Source organism: Cynocephalus volans, chromosome 1, assembly GCF_027409185.1.
Source record: "Cynocephalus volans isolate mCynVol1 chromosome 1, mCynVol1.pri, whole genome shotgun sequence".
Classification (NCBI taxonomy): Eukaryota; Metazoa; Chordata; class Mammalia; order Dermoptera; family Cynocephalidae; genus Cynocephalus; species Cynocephalus volans.
The window spans coordinates 99536089-99548421 of record NC_084460.1 but is presented as its reverse complement, the minus strand read 5'-3'; positions in this window follow the sequence as shown (position 1 = coordinate 99548421).

The window sequence follows — 12333 nt, the reverse complement described above, 5'->3', positions numbered from 1 at the left end:
TACTGTGAAACTAATCCACATTTGGGGGGAAAGATTGGGAGAATGGTAACTTTGAGGCCCAAGCCTGGGGAGAGGACTTCAAGGGGACCAAAGGAAAAGCTTTGAAAATGTAAAATGTGTTTAACACCACTGGAAGACTAAAAGGAAGGCTCCTGGCTCATTTTTGAAAAACTCTTAATCTATAGAAAATCTTGAAGGCTGTACTTTTTCAATGTTAGCTTACGGATGGTAGGCAGTGTAATGGCACCCCAAAATGTCTACATCCCAATCCCTCAAAACTGTAATCATGTCACGTGAAAAAATGGAATAAAGATTGCAGACACAATTAAGGGTAATAATCAGGTTACCTTGATATGAAAAACTTTCCCTGGATTATCCTGATGGGTCCACCTAATGACCTGAGTCCTTAAAAGTGGAAGAGGAACAGACAGAAGAGAGAGGGGTCGGAAAGATGCAATATGAAAAACACTTCATCTGCTATTGTTTCTTTTGAAGATGGAGGAAGAAGCCATAAGCCAATGAGTGTAGGAAGCCTCTAGAAGCTGGAAAAGGCATGGAAACAGATTTTTCTCCCAAAATGAACAGTCCTGCTGACATCTCTGTCTTAGTCCCATGAGACCCATGTTGGAATTCTGACTTACAGAACTGTAAAACAATAATATGTGTGTGTGTGTGTGTGTGTGTGTGTGTTTTGCTTTAAACCACCAAGATTGTGGTAATTTGTTACAGCAGAAATCAAAAACTAATACATCAGTGCATTCTAATCAGTGAATTGAAGTTATGTTTATGACTTAAAGTTACTATAGGACTGGTCTATCTGTAAGAGAGAGAAGAAATGTCATGACATCTGTCAGGGTTTCATCCAGGAAAGAGAAAGATTGAACTCATGAAGCTTAATGGGGCACTGAAAAATAAATAAATGAATTTAGTTATGAACATATCATGAATGATTCTTGTTCAATATGCTAGTTATATTAAATGCACTTTCATTAATTTCTTAATTAATTTAGGCTGAAATTAGCTTGAATTGGTTTTGCTATTTATTATTAAAGAGTTTTAATGACTTGAATTGTTCAGGATAATTATCTCAACAACTATAACTGGACTCAAGCAGGACTATTTGAACATCATAGTCCTAGAATAAGAAAAATATCCAGGGCTTCTGACTCTAGGTACAGAATGATAGGATTTTTTTTCTTTAAAAAAAAAAACAAAAATAAACCATAAAACATGCATAAAGAGCACCTCATTTTATCCTCAGAAAGTCAACACTATTTTATACCCTGAGAAACTAAGATTCAAAAAAGTTAAATAATTTGACCAAAGTCATTAAGTGATGAAACTGGCATTCAAATCATAGTTTTTCTGACACCAAACCTCTATCATGTCATTCGTTCATTCAGCAAATGTTTATCGATTACTTATTATGTACCAGACACTGTGATATCTAGCTTGCCGACATTTAATGAGGCCGCACTATATTCTATACAATTTACATATATTAACTTGGGTAATCCTTGTTCTATTATTATAACCATTTTACAGATGATACACAAGAAGGATAAAAAAACTTGTCGGAGGTCTCGTAAATGACAGAGTCAGGATTCAAAGCAGGCAGTCTGGCTCTTAATGACTCTTAACCTCTCAACCCTACTGCTGTCTGTCCTAGCGCTGAACATATGGACAGTCTCTATTCTCATGGAGGTTACATTCTAGTTGGAGAGACAGATGAGAACAAAGCAATCAATCAAATAAATAACTACTAATTGTAATAGGATTATGTAAGAAAAGAACAGGATATGATAAGAAAGACTAACGAGATGTCAAAAGATGTTTAAGGAAGTAACAATTAAACAAAGAGATAAAATTTGAGGAGTCAGCCAAGGAATGTCTGAGGGATGGGGAGGGCAGCACAGGTGTGATAGTTAATTTTATGAGTCAACTCGACTGGATTAAGGGATGCCCAGATATCTGGCAAAACATTATTTCTGGGTATGTCTGTGAGGGTACTTCTAGAAAAGACTAGCATTTTAATCAATAGACTGGGTAAAGAAGATCCACTGTCACCAATGTGGGCAGTAATTAGCCAACACAGTAAGTGCCTGGATAGAAAAGGGTGGAGAAAAGGTGATTTCTCTCTCACTTTGAACTGAGACATTCATTTTCTCCTGTTCTGGACATCAGATCTTTGGACCCTAGGACTTAAACCAGCACCCTCCTCACCAGTTATCAGGCCTTAGGCCTCAGACTGGAAGTTACTCTACTGACTCCTCTGGCTCTCAGGCTTTCAGACTCAGACCGAATTACACCACTGGCTACCCTGGGTCTCCAGCCTACAGATAGCATATTGTGGAACTTCTTGGCCTCCATAATCATGTGGACCAATTCCCATAGAAAATATCCTCATAAATATTTATACATATCACCTTGGTTCTGTGTCTCTGGAGAACCCTGACTGAATAATATACTAACAACATGAGGGAAAGCCTAAAGGTAGAACAGAAGGCTTGGAGTTCTACCCTTGGCCCTTTCTTGGAGTTGAAAAAAGGCCTGTGTACATGAAGCAAAGGTTTAGTTAAACAGAATTAAACAATGAGAATTGCGGACTAAATGGACAGGTTTAAAATTTATTTTACTTTTCAATTATTGCTTTAAGTAAAATTTCTCCACAAAATTAATGACTTACTAATTAAAAAAAGTTATTTTCACAATTAATTATGTATGTCTTATAAAATAAATCATTGCCAATGTCCTCTATTTATCTATTTGCCATTTTGTCCCATAAGTGACCAAAGAATCAGCTACACTGAATGACAGCTGTTCCAGCTGCAGAACCAAAGGCCTCTACAGTATAAACAATCACTAGATGGTTCACTTAATAATTTGACTCCTAATTTACTGATTCATTTGGTCAGTTTTAGCTCATTGTAAATAAACTAACCAACCTTGCCATTTTAATTGTTGGTTCTAGGTAAAATCAATTATGTTGATGCATAATATATTAATTATTGTAAATTATCCATAGGTGGATGTGTACAACAAAAATATAGTTCACAAAGTAAGCATTAACAGCCTGTCACACATTTAGAATGTGATATTTATTGCACATTTTAGAAGCCTGCTTTAATCGATTATATTTAAAATAGTACTTACATTCATAGTCAAAATTGAATATCCCTCAGAATTTTTGTGAAAGAAAAAAAATTGTCAGTAACATTATATTAACAATCATGTGCACATTTACACTTAAAATGTAATCTTTCCATAAATTATTAAAAATAAAATAAAATAATTTAATGGACACAAAGAATGAGTACATTTTGTAATGACAAATATGCAATCTGTCCTGATTTGATCATCACATATTGTACACAAATTCTAATAGTCAACTTTGTATACCCCACAAACATATATAATTAGTTACGTTTCAATAAAAAAATTCCTTATATGTACAAATGTTTAATAAATTAATATAATAAATTCTATATGTCCAACTTTTTCACTTGTAATTTTAATGTAACAGATATTACAAATTACACATAAATAAAGTTATATGCAATTATAATTGTAATAAAGTGTAAGCAATAAATTAGTTTATGAAGCTTAATTTAACTTAGATAATAATTCCTTTAAATTAGTATGATGTTTACTCCCCTCTAACTTTGATTGCCAAGAATAATACGAGATGTTAAAAACGAAAGAATTAGTCCATCTTGCATATAGAAGATGTTAAGCTCTGGTAGATTTCTTAAAATTAAATAAGTAGACTTCAAATTTTACAGAAATCACTCAGATTTATGCTGGCGTCCTCTGAGATTAAACACACACACACAGACTAAAAGGCAGATTCTAAAGCAATATTACAAAAAGACTAATATATGTTACGGTTAATATTAATTTTTGTATAATAAAGTGGTGGAGGGGCATGTGAGAATAGAGTTGTTCTTATGTCTACTAGAAGAGGGTGCTCTTGGTGAAAGATGATGCTAAAATACTATTTTATTTCTCCAAAGTGATACATATAAAATCTATTGACCAATGAATTCCTAGTTATTAAAAATTTCTGTAACGATCCATATATTAAGATACTGGAATAATATATGTGGCTGTGTATTTGGATTCAGTGTTCTTTTGCAAATTTGCCCTCTAGGAATACTGCACTCTTATGCTACAGCAAGGAATATAAAACATTTTCTTAACAAGAATTTGGGTTGGCAAAAAAATCTTTCAATTGGAACATTTTAATTAGGATCTCACAATGAGAAAAACTACAAGGATTTTTTTTTTTAAGGAAAAGAAGGAGTTGTATTTTTTCTGTCTTCACCAAAAAACAAAACAAAACAAAAAACCCAAAAACAAAAATCACAAAAGGGAAAATCTTGACACTCAGGAGGAAAGGCAAACTATATCACTTTGATGGCAGTAAATTGTTCCAAAAGCATACATCTATAAAGATATAGACTGCTGTAATCTCTTACATGCACTTAACAGCTTTAGCAGAAATTACTTTCATAAAGTATTCCTAAATATTATAAAGTGGGAAGTTTCTGTGTGGTGTTTATTACTTTTTTTGGTTCTATTTATTTGTGAAAAATTATGTGTTTCTACTGCAAATAGATCAAGAAAAAATATTAAGTATTTTTGACAGGGGAACAGGATCAAAAATTGAATTACCAGCAGAAGGCAAAATAAAATAAGGGAGTCCACTTGTACATTCTCCAATCACCCAGGCCACCAATTCTCTCCCAGACCCTCGATGTTCCCATAATGGCACTTCGGATTGAGCATTTATCTGAGAATAACTCACATCTTCCACACCTCCCTACCTTTGCATATACATTTCTCTGTACTAAAGATGTACCTACATACACTACAGGTAAATATATTCACCTATACATAATATACCACATATCATTCAAGGCCCCGCTTAGCTCCTCCTGTGAGCCAGTTTTCTCTGGCATTCTCCCTCTTCCCTAATCCTAGTGTCTGTCTTGGGCTATGTGTCCCTCTTACATTTATGCAGCTCATTGTTGGCCAGAGGTTACAATGGTCTATGAGTAGGCCAGATCAAACTTTGTATTTGGCCTAAGGTGTTTTCTTTTTAAACTGGTTCAATATTTTTATATTTTATGATTTCCCATACAATTCCAGATTTCCAGCTTTGTTGGAGAAGAAAAAAAGATCTGGCATTTTCATATGTCAAAACCCCCCAAGAACAGAGCAGTTCCTAAGCAACAGTCAGAAGTTGTTGGGTTCAGCACCGTACTCCCTGTTTCTCCATTCTGGGTCTGTTTGCTGTCATGCAGTGTTACATTTGCATTCTGTGTGTGCATCTGTGTTTATCACAGAGAACTGTTTCTCTATACCTAGCCAAGTCATCTCACTTATTTTTGTCATCCTAGCCTGTATATTATTTGCCTTTAATACCCCTGGGTTGTGGGGACAAATCATTTAAATACATACATCATTTATCTTTATTATTTTAGCCAGTTTTAACCAAAACCTCTTCATTTCTTCAATTTAAGTTCATTTTAATGCTCTAAAAATACCTTTATATCCATACCAATCCCCCCTTTGGCTGTCCTTCTTCTGTTTCATGTGTTAAGCATGTAATGACCAAAAGAGAGGCTGTCAGAAATAAAGCTATTAATAATTCTCACTCTAGATAATTAATCCATAAATACGTGAATCTGTTTAAGCAGTGTCTCACATTCTTATCTTCCTTCCAGATAATTGGCTTCCTGCCCAGGATTGAACACAGAAGGCCCAGAGAAGCACCAGAAGTTCCGCCATAAGCTTCCGGAGTCAGCTGACAACCACAGGGTCCTCTGGGAAGTCAGAACTCTGTGTAATTGCCTGAAACTCCTCCAGGCCTAACTAGGCTTGATTTCACTAACTAGTGGTTCATTTGCTCAATCTGTCTGATAGCTCACCAGGGGAAAACAGGCTTTTCATCACTTGTAAGATGAGAAACATCACATTTTTAAAAAGTGTAATCAAACTTTCTCCAGTTTCAGTGAAAGGTGCAGAAGAGAGCATGCACTTCTGTTTAAACACTAATAAAAACAATAACAAACATTACCAAATCATCTACTATATGCCAAGTACTGAGCTAGATGACATACATATTTTTCATTAGACCATTCAAACTCCAGCCAGGTATTATCCCTCACATTTTTTTTAGATGAGGGAGCTGAATCTTAAACTAAAAGTGAAATATATTGCCTAATATAATAGGATGAATAACTGAAATTCTGAGATGCAAACCTATACAGGTCTGATGCAAAGCATGCACTGATTTTACTAACCTGTGCTGTGCCTTTGCCACAGTATTCAAGTCTGCTCATTCCCAGTCCCCATAGAGGTGTGGAGCCTTAGCTAACTTGCAAAAGGGTCATGAATCAGTAGTTGATGAGAAATCTGGAGAACATAGCCATACTGAAAAGCACCTACGTATGTTTACCTAAGCAAGAGAAGACAAAAGACCTAATTGCTGTTTCTGGAAATTAGGACAGTGGATCCAGTTGTTTGGGGACCTAAAGTTCATATAATTTTTGAGAGAGAGGATATCTATGAAAAATAACACAAAATTACAAATGAAAAATTAGCTATGAAAGTTAAGAAAAAATAATTGTCAAGTTTTTAAAAACCCAATGTATATTACATACATAAAAAAGACAGAACAATTTTATAATACTATTTTTTATTAATTAACTGCCTTGTGTACCTTTATAGCATTCTTTTTCCTGCATTTTATTTAATTGCCCCTTTAGTTATCTTGTGACAATGATCTTATAATATTTTCTACTGAGAGAATAGAGAGAGAACCAGTGTTTTTTGTCATGGTTGATTGAAATCTGTTTTTTATTAATAATATATTAGAAAAGTTTCTTTCAGTTTCACAACTTATCATTGCAAATGCTGTATTAGTCCATTCCTGTTGCTTATAACAAAATACTTGAAACTGGGTGATTCATAAAGAAAAACAAAATTTATTGCTTACAGTTTCTGAGTTTGGGAAGTCCAAAGTCCATCTGGGGGTGGTGACAGCAACCCAGGGGCCTCACATTGCAAGATGGTGGAAACAGGGAGAGAAGAGAGAGAGAGAGAGCGCAACAGACTCTCCTCTTCTTTTAAAGCTCTCAGAACCACGCCCCTGACCATCAGTTTTAATCCATTCACTACTGCATGGTCCTACAATGCCATCACTTCTTCAAGGCTCCACCTTTCAATTACCATAATAGGATTTCCCACCCTCTTAACAGTCACAGCGGGGGCCAAGTTTCTAATACATAAAACTTAGGGGACACAATTCAAGCTTCAGTGAGTTTTGGGGGGATATTATTCAATCCACTACAAATGCCATATAAAGTTTCAGGATTGTTAGCAAATTAGGGAAAACCTCTATCAAGTTTCTTTCATTTATGATCTCTCACGGTTGCACTCAGTGTTTATAGTACTGCTGTAGTCTTCTACACTACAAACACAGGAATTCTGATGATAATTCATGTGTTAAACATCAGCCAATTATCTGGAAGGAAGATAAGAACATGATTGCTAAACGAATTTATGTATTTATGGATTAATTATCTAGTGCGAGAGAGAATTATCAATAGTTTTATTTCTGACAGCCTCTCTTTTGGTCATTACATGTTTAACACATGAATGACACAATATATATGGTATATTTTTAATTGTATATGCACCATTACCCAGTACATTCCTGAGAATAGAAAACATTGGCTAGAGAAGCTTCCACTTAACAATTTTACACATCTGATTATCAGACAAATGTTGATGAACTAGTTTCTAACTTCATACTTTAAAACCTCCCAACCCTCATACTTCTCATGTGACATATCTCAGGATGTGTTCATATTATGGTATGACCTCTGGCCACATATCTTTGTGTTGCAGCAGAGTGAGCAGATGCAATTTCCTGGAAGACATTTCTGTGTATCAGAATCGGTAGTAATAACTTAAAAATATGTGAAAATTACTGTGAGCCACAGAAATATACCCCACTATACCCAAACTAAATGTGTTTTCAACTGAAGCTCCCCATAACCAGATCTCCTCCTGGTCTCTCCACCACCACCTAGTATGAAGGTAAATGTAATGAAGAAGTGGAAGTGGGAAGAGAGAATTGTCCTAATTGATTACAGTCAAAATATCTTATTTTTGCTTATTTGAAAGAAAAAAAAAGAAAGAAATATGCTGGGGCCCCCCCTGGAGCGTTGGAAATGGCTCATACACATGAGCATCTTGAAGCTTAAGCTCTTTTATTTCACATTAAATCCACCACTTTTGGAGGGTTATTTTGTAAATGAGGAATACCTGTGTTCTATGCTTTTCCATATAACATGGAACTACACAGTTTGGTGCAAAAACTATAGGGAAAAGTTTTCTGGTTCAACTTTAGGAAGAACTTGCTAACAAGGAGAGGTGTCCAACAATATAACAAATGGGCTGCATCAAAAAGTTGTCGACTCCCATTACTGAAAGCAGTTGAACAGAAAAAGCTCTTTGACATCTGGTAAAGACATGATTGTGTATGAGAAGTCAGGCCTAGAATACAGGTATGACTCTTTTATACTTCTAAGTCACTGTGATATTTAGTTTTGATATAATAGTTCCTTTTTGCCGGTTGTTTATAAGAATTTTGGTTGACAGCCCAGCGACAACCACCAAGCCACTGCAGGAAGTGCCCTGGGCTCTCCTGAGCCAGGGTGGTAGAGGGCTGAGGGCCTTGGCCACACACCCCCAACACCCACATCTAGCCCAGTGATAACCACTGAACCACAGCAAGAAGAGCCCTGGGTTCCTGAGCTGGGGTTGTGGGGGGTGAAGGCTTTTGCCACATCCCCGTGACATTTGCACCCAGCCCAGCAATGACCAAGCCAACTCTGGAAGCCCCCAGTCTCCCCTGTGGGAAGGAGGGGGGTGCCACAGGCCTCAATCCCACACCTCCTCCTTCCTCCTTCTTCCATCACATTTCCTACCCCTTCCTCCTCTTCCCCTCCTTCCCAACTGCTCTGCAACAACATCATAGAATGTAAAAAATAATATTAATAAAAAAAAATTGGGGGGGTTAAAAAAAGAAAGTCATCATCAAGAATAAATGTCTAATAGAACAAAGAAATTTATTTATTCAAAGAGATTCAAAATCTTTGAATTTGCATTATTGCATTATTTCCTTTCTTTAACTTAGGAGCACTTTTTAAATAAAGAAATAAAAATAGAAGAAAATGTTTTTAAAAAATGTAATTTCAAAAGAAAAGCAGATAGAAATGGAGATAAGTTTGAAGCAAGGAGAACCAAGAGCCTGCCTAATCCCCTCCCCTTTCCTTTTACCCTGCAGTGACCCTCACAGACTTCACCAGGAATTTAGGGTCCCATGAAACTCACTGTTCTATCCCATAGACCGAGGGCTTCTTCTTGAGGTTGTACTACCTTTGTGAATTTCTGTATCCAAAGCCTTTTTACAGTCAATCGTAAAGCATAGAGACTTTTGTGAAAGATCTTATCAGGGCTTCTTAAACTGGGGCATTCAAATTCCAAGGTGTAGTCAATGTAACTGGTAGAGGAAGGGGACAACAGGGGCTGCAAGACAAAGGTGGAAAAGCTTCTGGTACATCTGTTTTACTTGATGTCAAGGATATGAAATGTTATTTTTATATTCAAATAAATATAACAACAAAAACAATGTAATATTTACAGATTTTTTTACATAAAATAAATGACTTCAAAGAAAATCCCAGGTGACCATAACACAGTTGCTGTTAGGAATCCAGGTCCCACACAGAGGTATGTGTTTCATTCATCTCTGCAGTTAGGGTATTTCAGGGAGAAGCCTTGCATTAAGTTAATAGCCCCAGAATAGGGCTTGGAAGCTGGAGATATGACTCTGAATCTCTGCTCCAGGAATGTTTGACAATCTTAAAGTCAGGGAAAATGGCACCTGCCTCCCCTCCCCACTTGGTTGCAAAGATGAAAATCAATACAAGTGATTTTTATTAAACAGCTTCAGAGTTCTTGGCATTTCAAAGGGACACTATGGGGTAAAGACGTGTAACAGAGTGCACAGTCTGAGTCCTTTAAGAACCTGCATCCTGGCACTGACAACAGAGACAAATCAATGACTAATCTGAAATGGTTATCTGATGAAGGAAGCCCAGGGAGTTACATTTTGAAGAGCAAAATGCAATCCTGAATTTTCTGTAGAATAAAGTTACTATAGAAATATATGGAGCTACTTTTATTATTGACAGTGAGCATGTAGCTATCCACAGTCTGAAAACAAACAAGTTTTCTGATAAGACTATTTTTAAAAGATAAACATTCATGACAGCTAGAAAATAATTCTGAAATGCTGATTGACAATGGAGGTAAACGGGTAAACTGAAGGTTTATAAGAAGCTAAAGCGATGCTTATAAAATTAAAAACCTAAATGCATTACTCTAAGGTGGGTGATAAAATATTTTTAATCCTCTTTCGGAAAGTATTTGTTTTTAATTTTATTACCATGTGCTCCTCTCAATTTTTACTTTAAAGAGCTTTTGATAAGAATCACATTATCATATTTTCATGTAAGGTGTTTGCAGGGATATTTTGCTTAGTACCCTATTAAAAAAAAAAACCTCAGTAATTCAAAGACATTAAGATTGTGGGTGATTTCGTCATTTTATTTGATTCCTATGAATTATCTAGTCACTCAATTTGTTTTCCTTTCTTTTGAATATCTGTTTGTCATATCCAAACACTAATTCTTATACCAAAGGAAAAAAAAATGAGCTAAAGTCAAATTTACCAGCTTTAAGTTGCTGCTTCTTGTAAAATGACTAGTGACTAAAGGCATAGAACAAAATAATACCACTACATTTTTACATTATCCATAATGGTTTTCTCTTCAAATATGAGGAACCTTGGGATATTCCAATATATGATTTGCTGCATGATCAGTTAACACTTTGAGGCCTGTGGCAGAGGCACACCAGGCTCCATATGCATTGTAAGTGTCCTGGATTATATTTTTATTTTTGGTTGTTAGAATACAGTAGCACACCTTCTATTAAAAGGAACCATGTTATATAAAAGTAACAGAAAAAAATATAGACAATGAAATTTCTGTACGGTGTCTAAATACTACTGGGGATACATTTGCAGGCAAATGGAGCCCGCATATATCTCTCCAGTACTGTTTCCATAACTGATTACATATTATATTGCCTATTTTGACGTCCTACTTTCTTCAGGTGTACAATAAAGATTTCACCAGTTTGTTTGCTTTTTTTTAGTTCATTTCTACACAAAATATTTATTCATTATTTATTCTGCTTTTCAAAATTACTCAGGCCCCATAATGTGAATGTGCAGATGAAAAAAATAAAATAGATTATATAACTGAGCAATATACATGAGAAAATGTTTAGGAAAAGTTGTGGTTTTGTAAATTATACTTTTAAATGTGATTTTTAAAACTTTTACACCACACAAGCTGAAGTTTTCAGAGTTTGGACGGATTAAACATAGATAAGTATATACACACATACACAAACACACAGCATCACCACCAGCACACACACACACGACAGTTTTTTATTTTTACTTTTTTTTTGGATAAATATAATTTTGGAAAGCTGATTGTAAAAGCTTTCTTTAAAGCAAATCCTACTGTTCCATTGTCTTTCGTTAAACAATGAGAGATGCTTCCTCTCTAGGAGAAAACAGTCGACCAAGTAAAAATATGTAATGATAATTAAAAGTAGTGGCCAGGATCCTGGAAGAATGGGAATTTCAGTTTATTTTGCCTGTTAAATATAGGTAGTTGCTTTTCTGACTTTCCTTTTGCAGTATTTTATCACTTATATATGATGCAATGTATATTAAATGCAACATCTAGCTCACATATTTTCATAAAAAGGAATATTCCAGAATTCTTTGAATCTTTTTTGCCTTTTTTCTCTTTACATCATTTGACCATTTGCATCTGGGCATATTGCACTACTACTGAACAGCCATGTAACACAAGGTGAAGAAGTGTTCAATCATACAAAGGGAGGACTTGTTTAATGATTTTTTTTAAACTCTAATTTTCATATTGTGAAGAATAAATTCATATTTTATGTTGTTATTTCATAACTATTACCTCTTCATAGTGAATTTGTTTATGGCAGATGATATCTGTATGAGGGAATTTTAACTTGTGTGTGTGTGTTTTTAAATATTTAAGAGATTCAAAATACCAAATTACTCATTTGCCATTGATAAATTTTCACAATTCTAAAAACACTGCAAATTTCAAGTAAATCATATTTTTTTAAGGATAATGC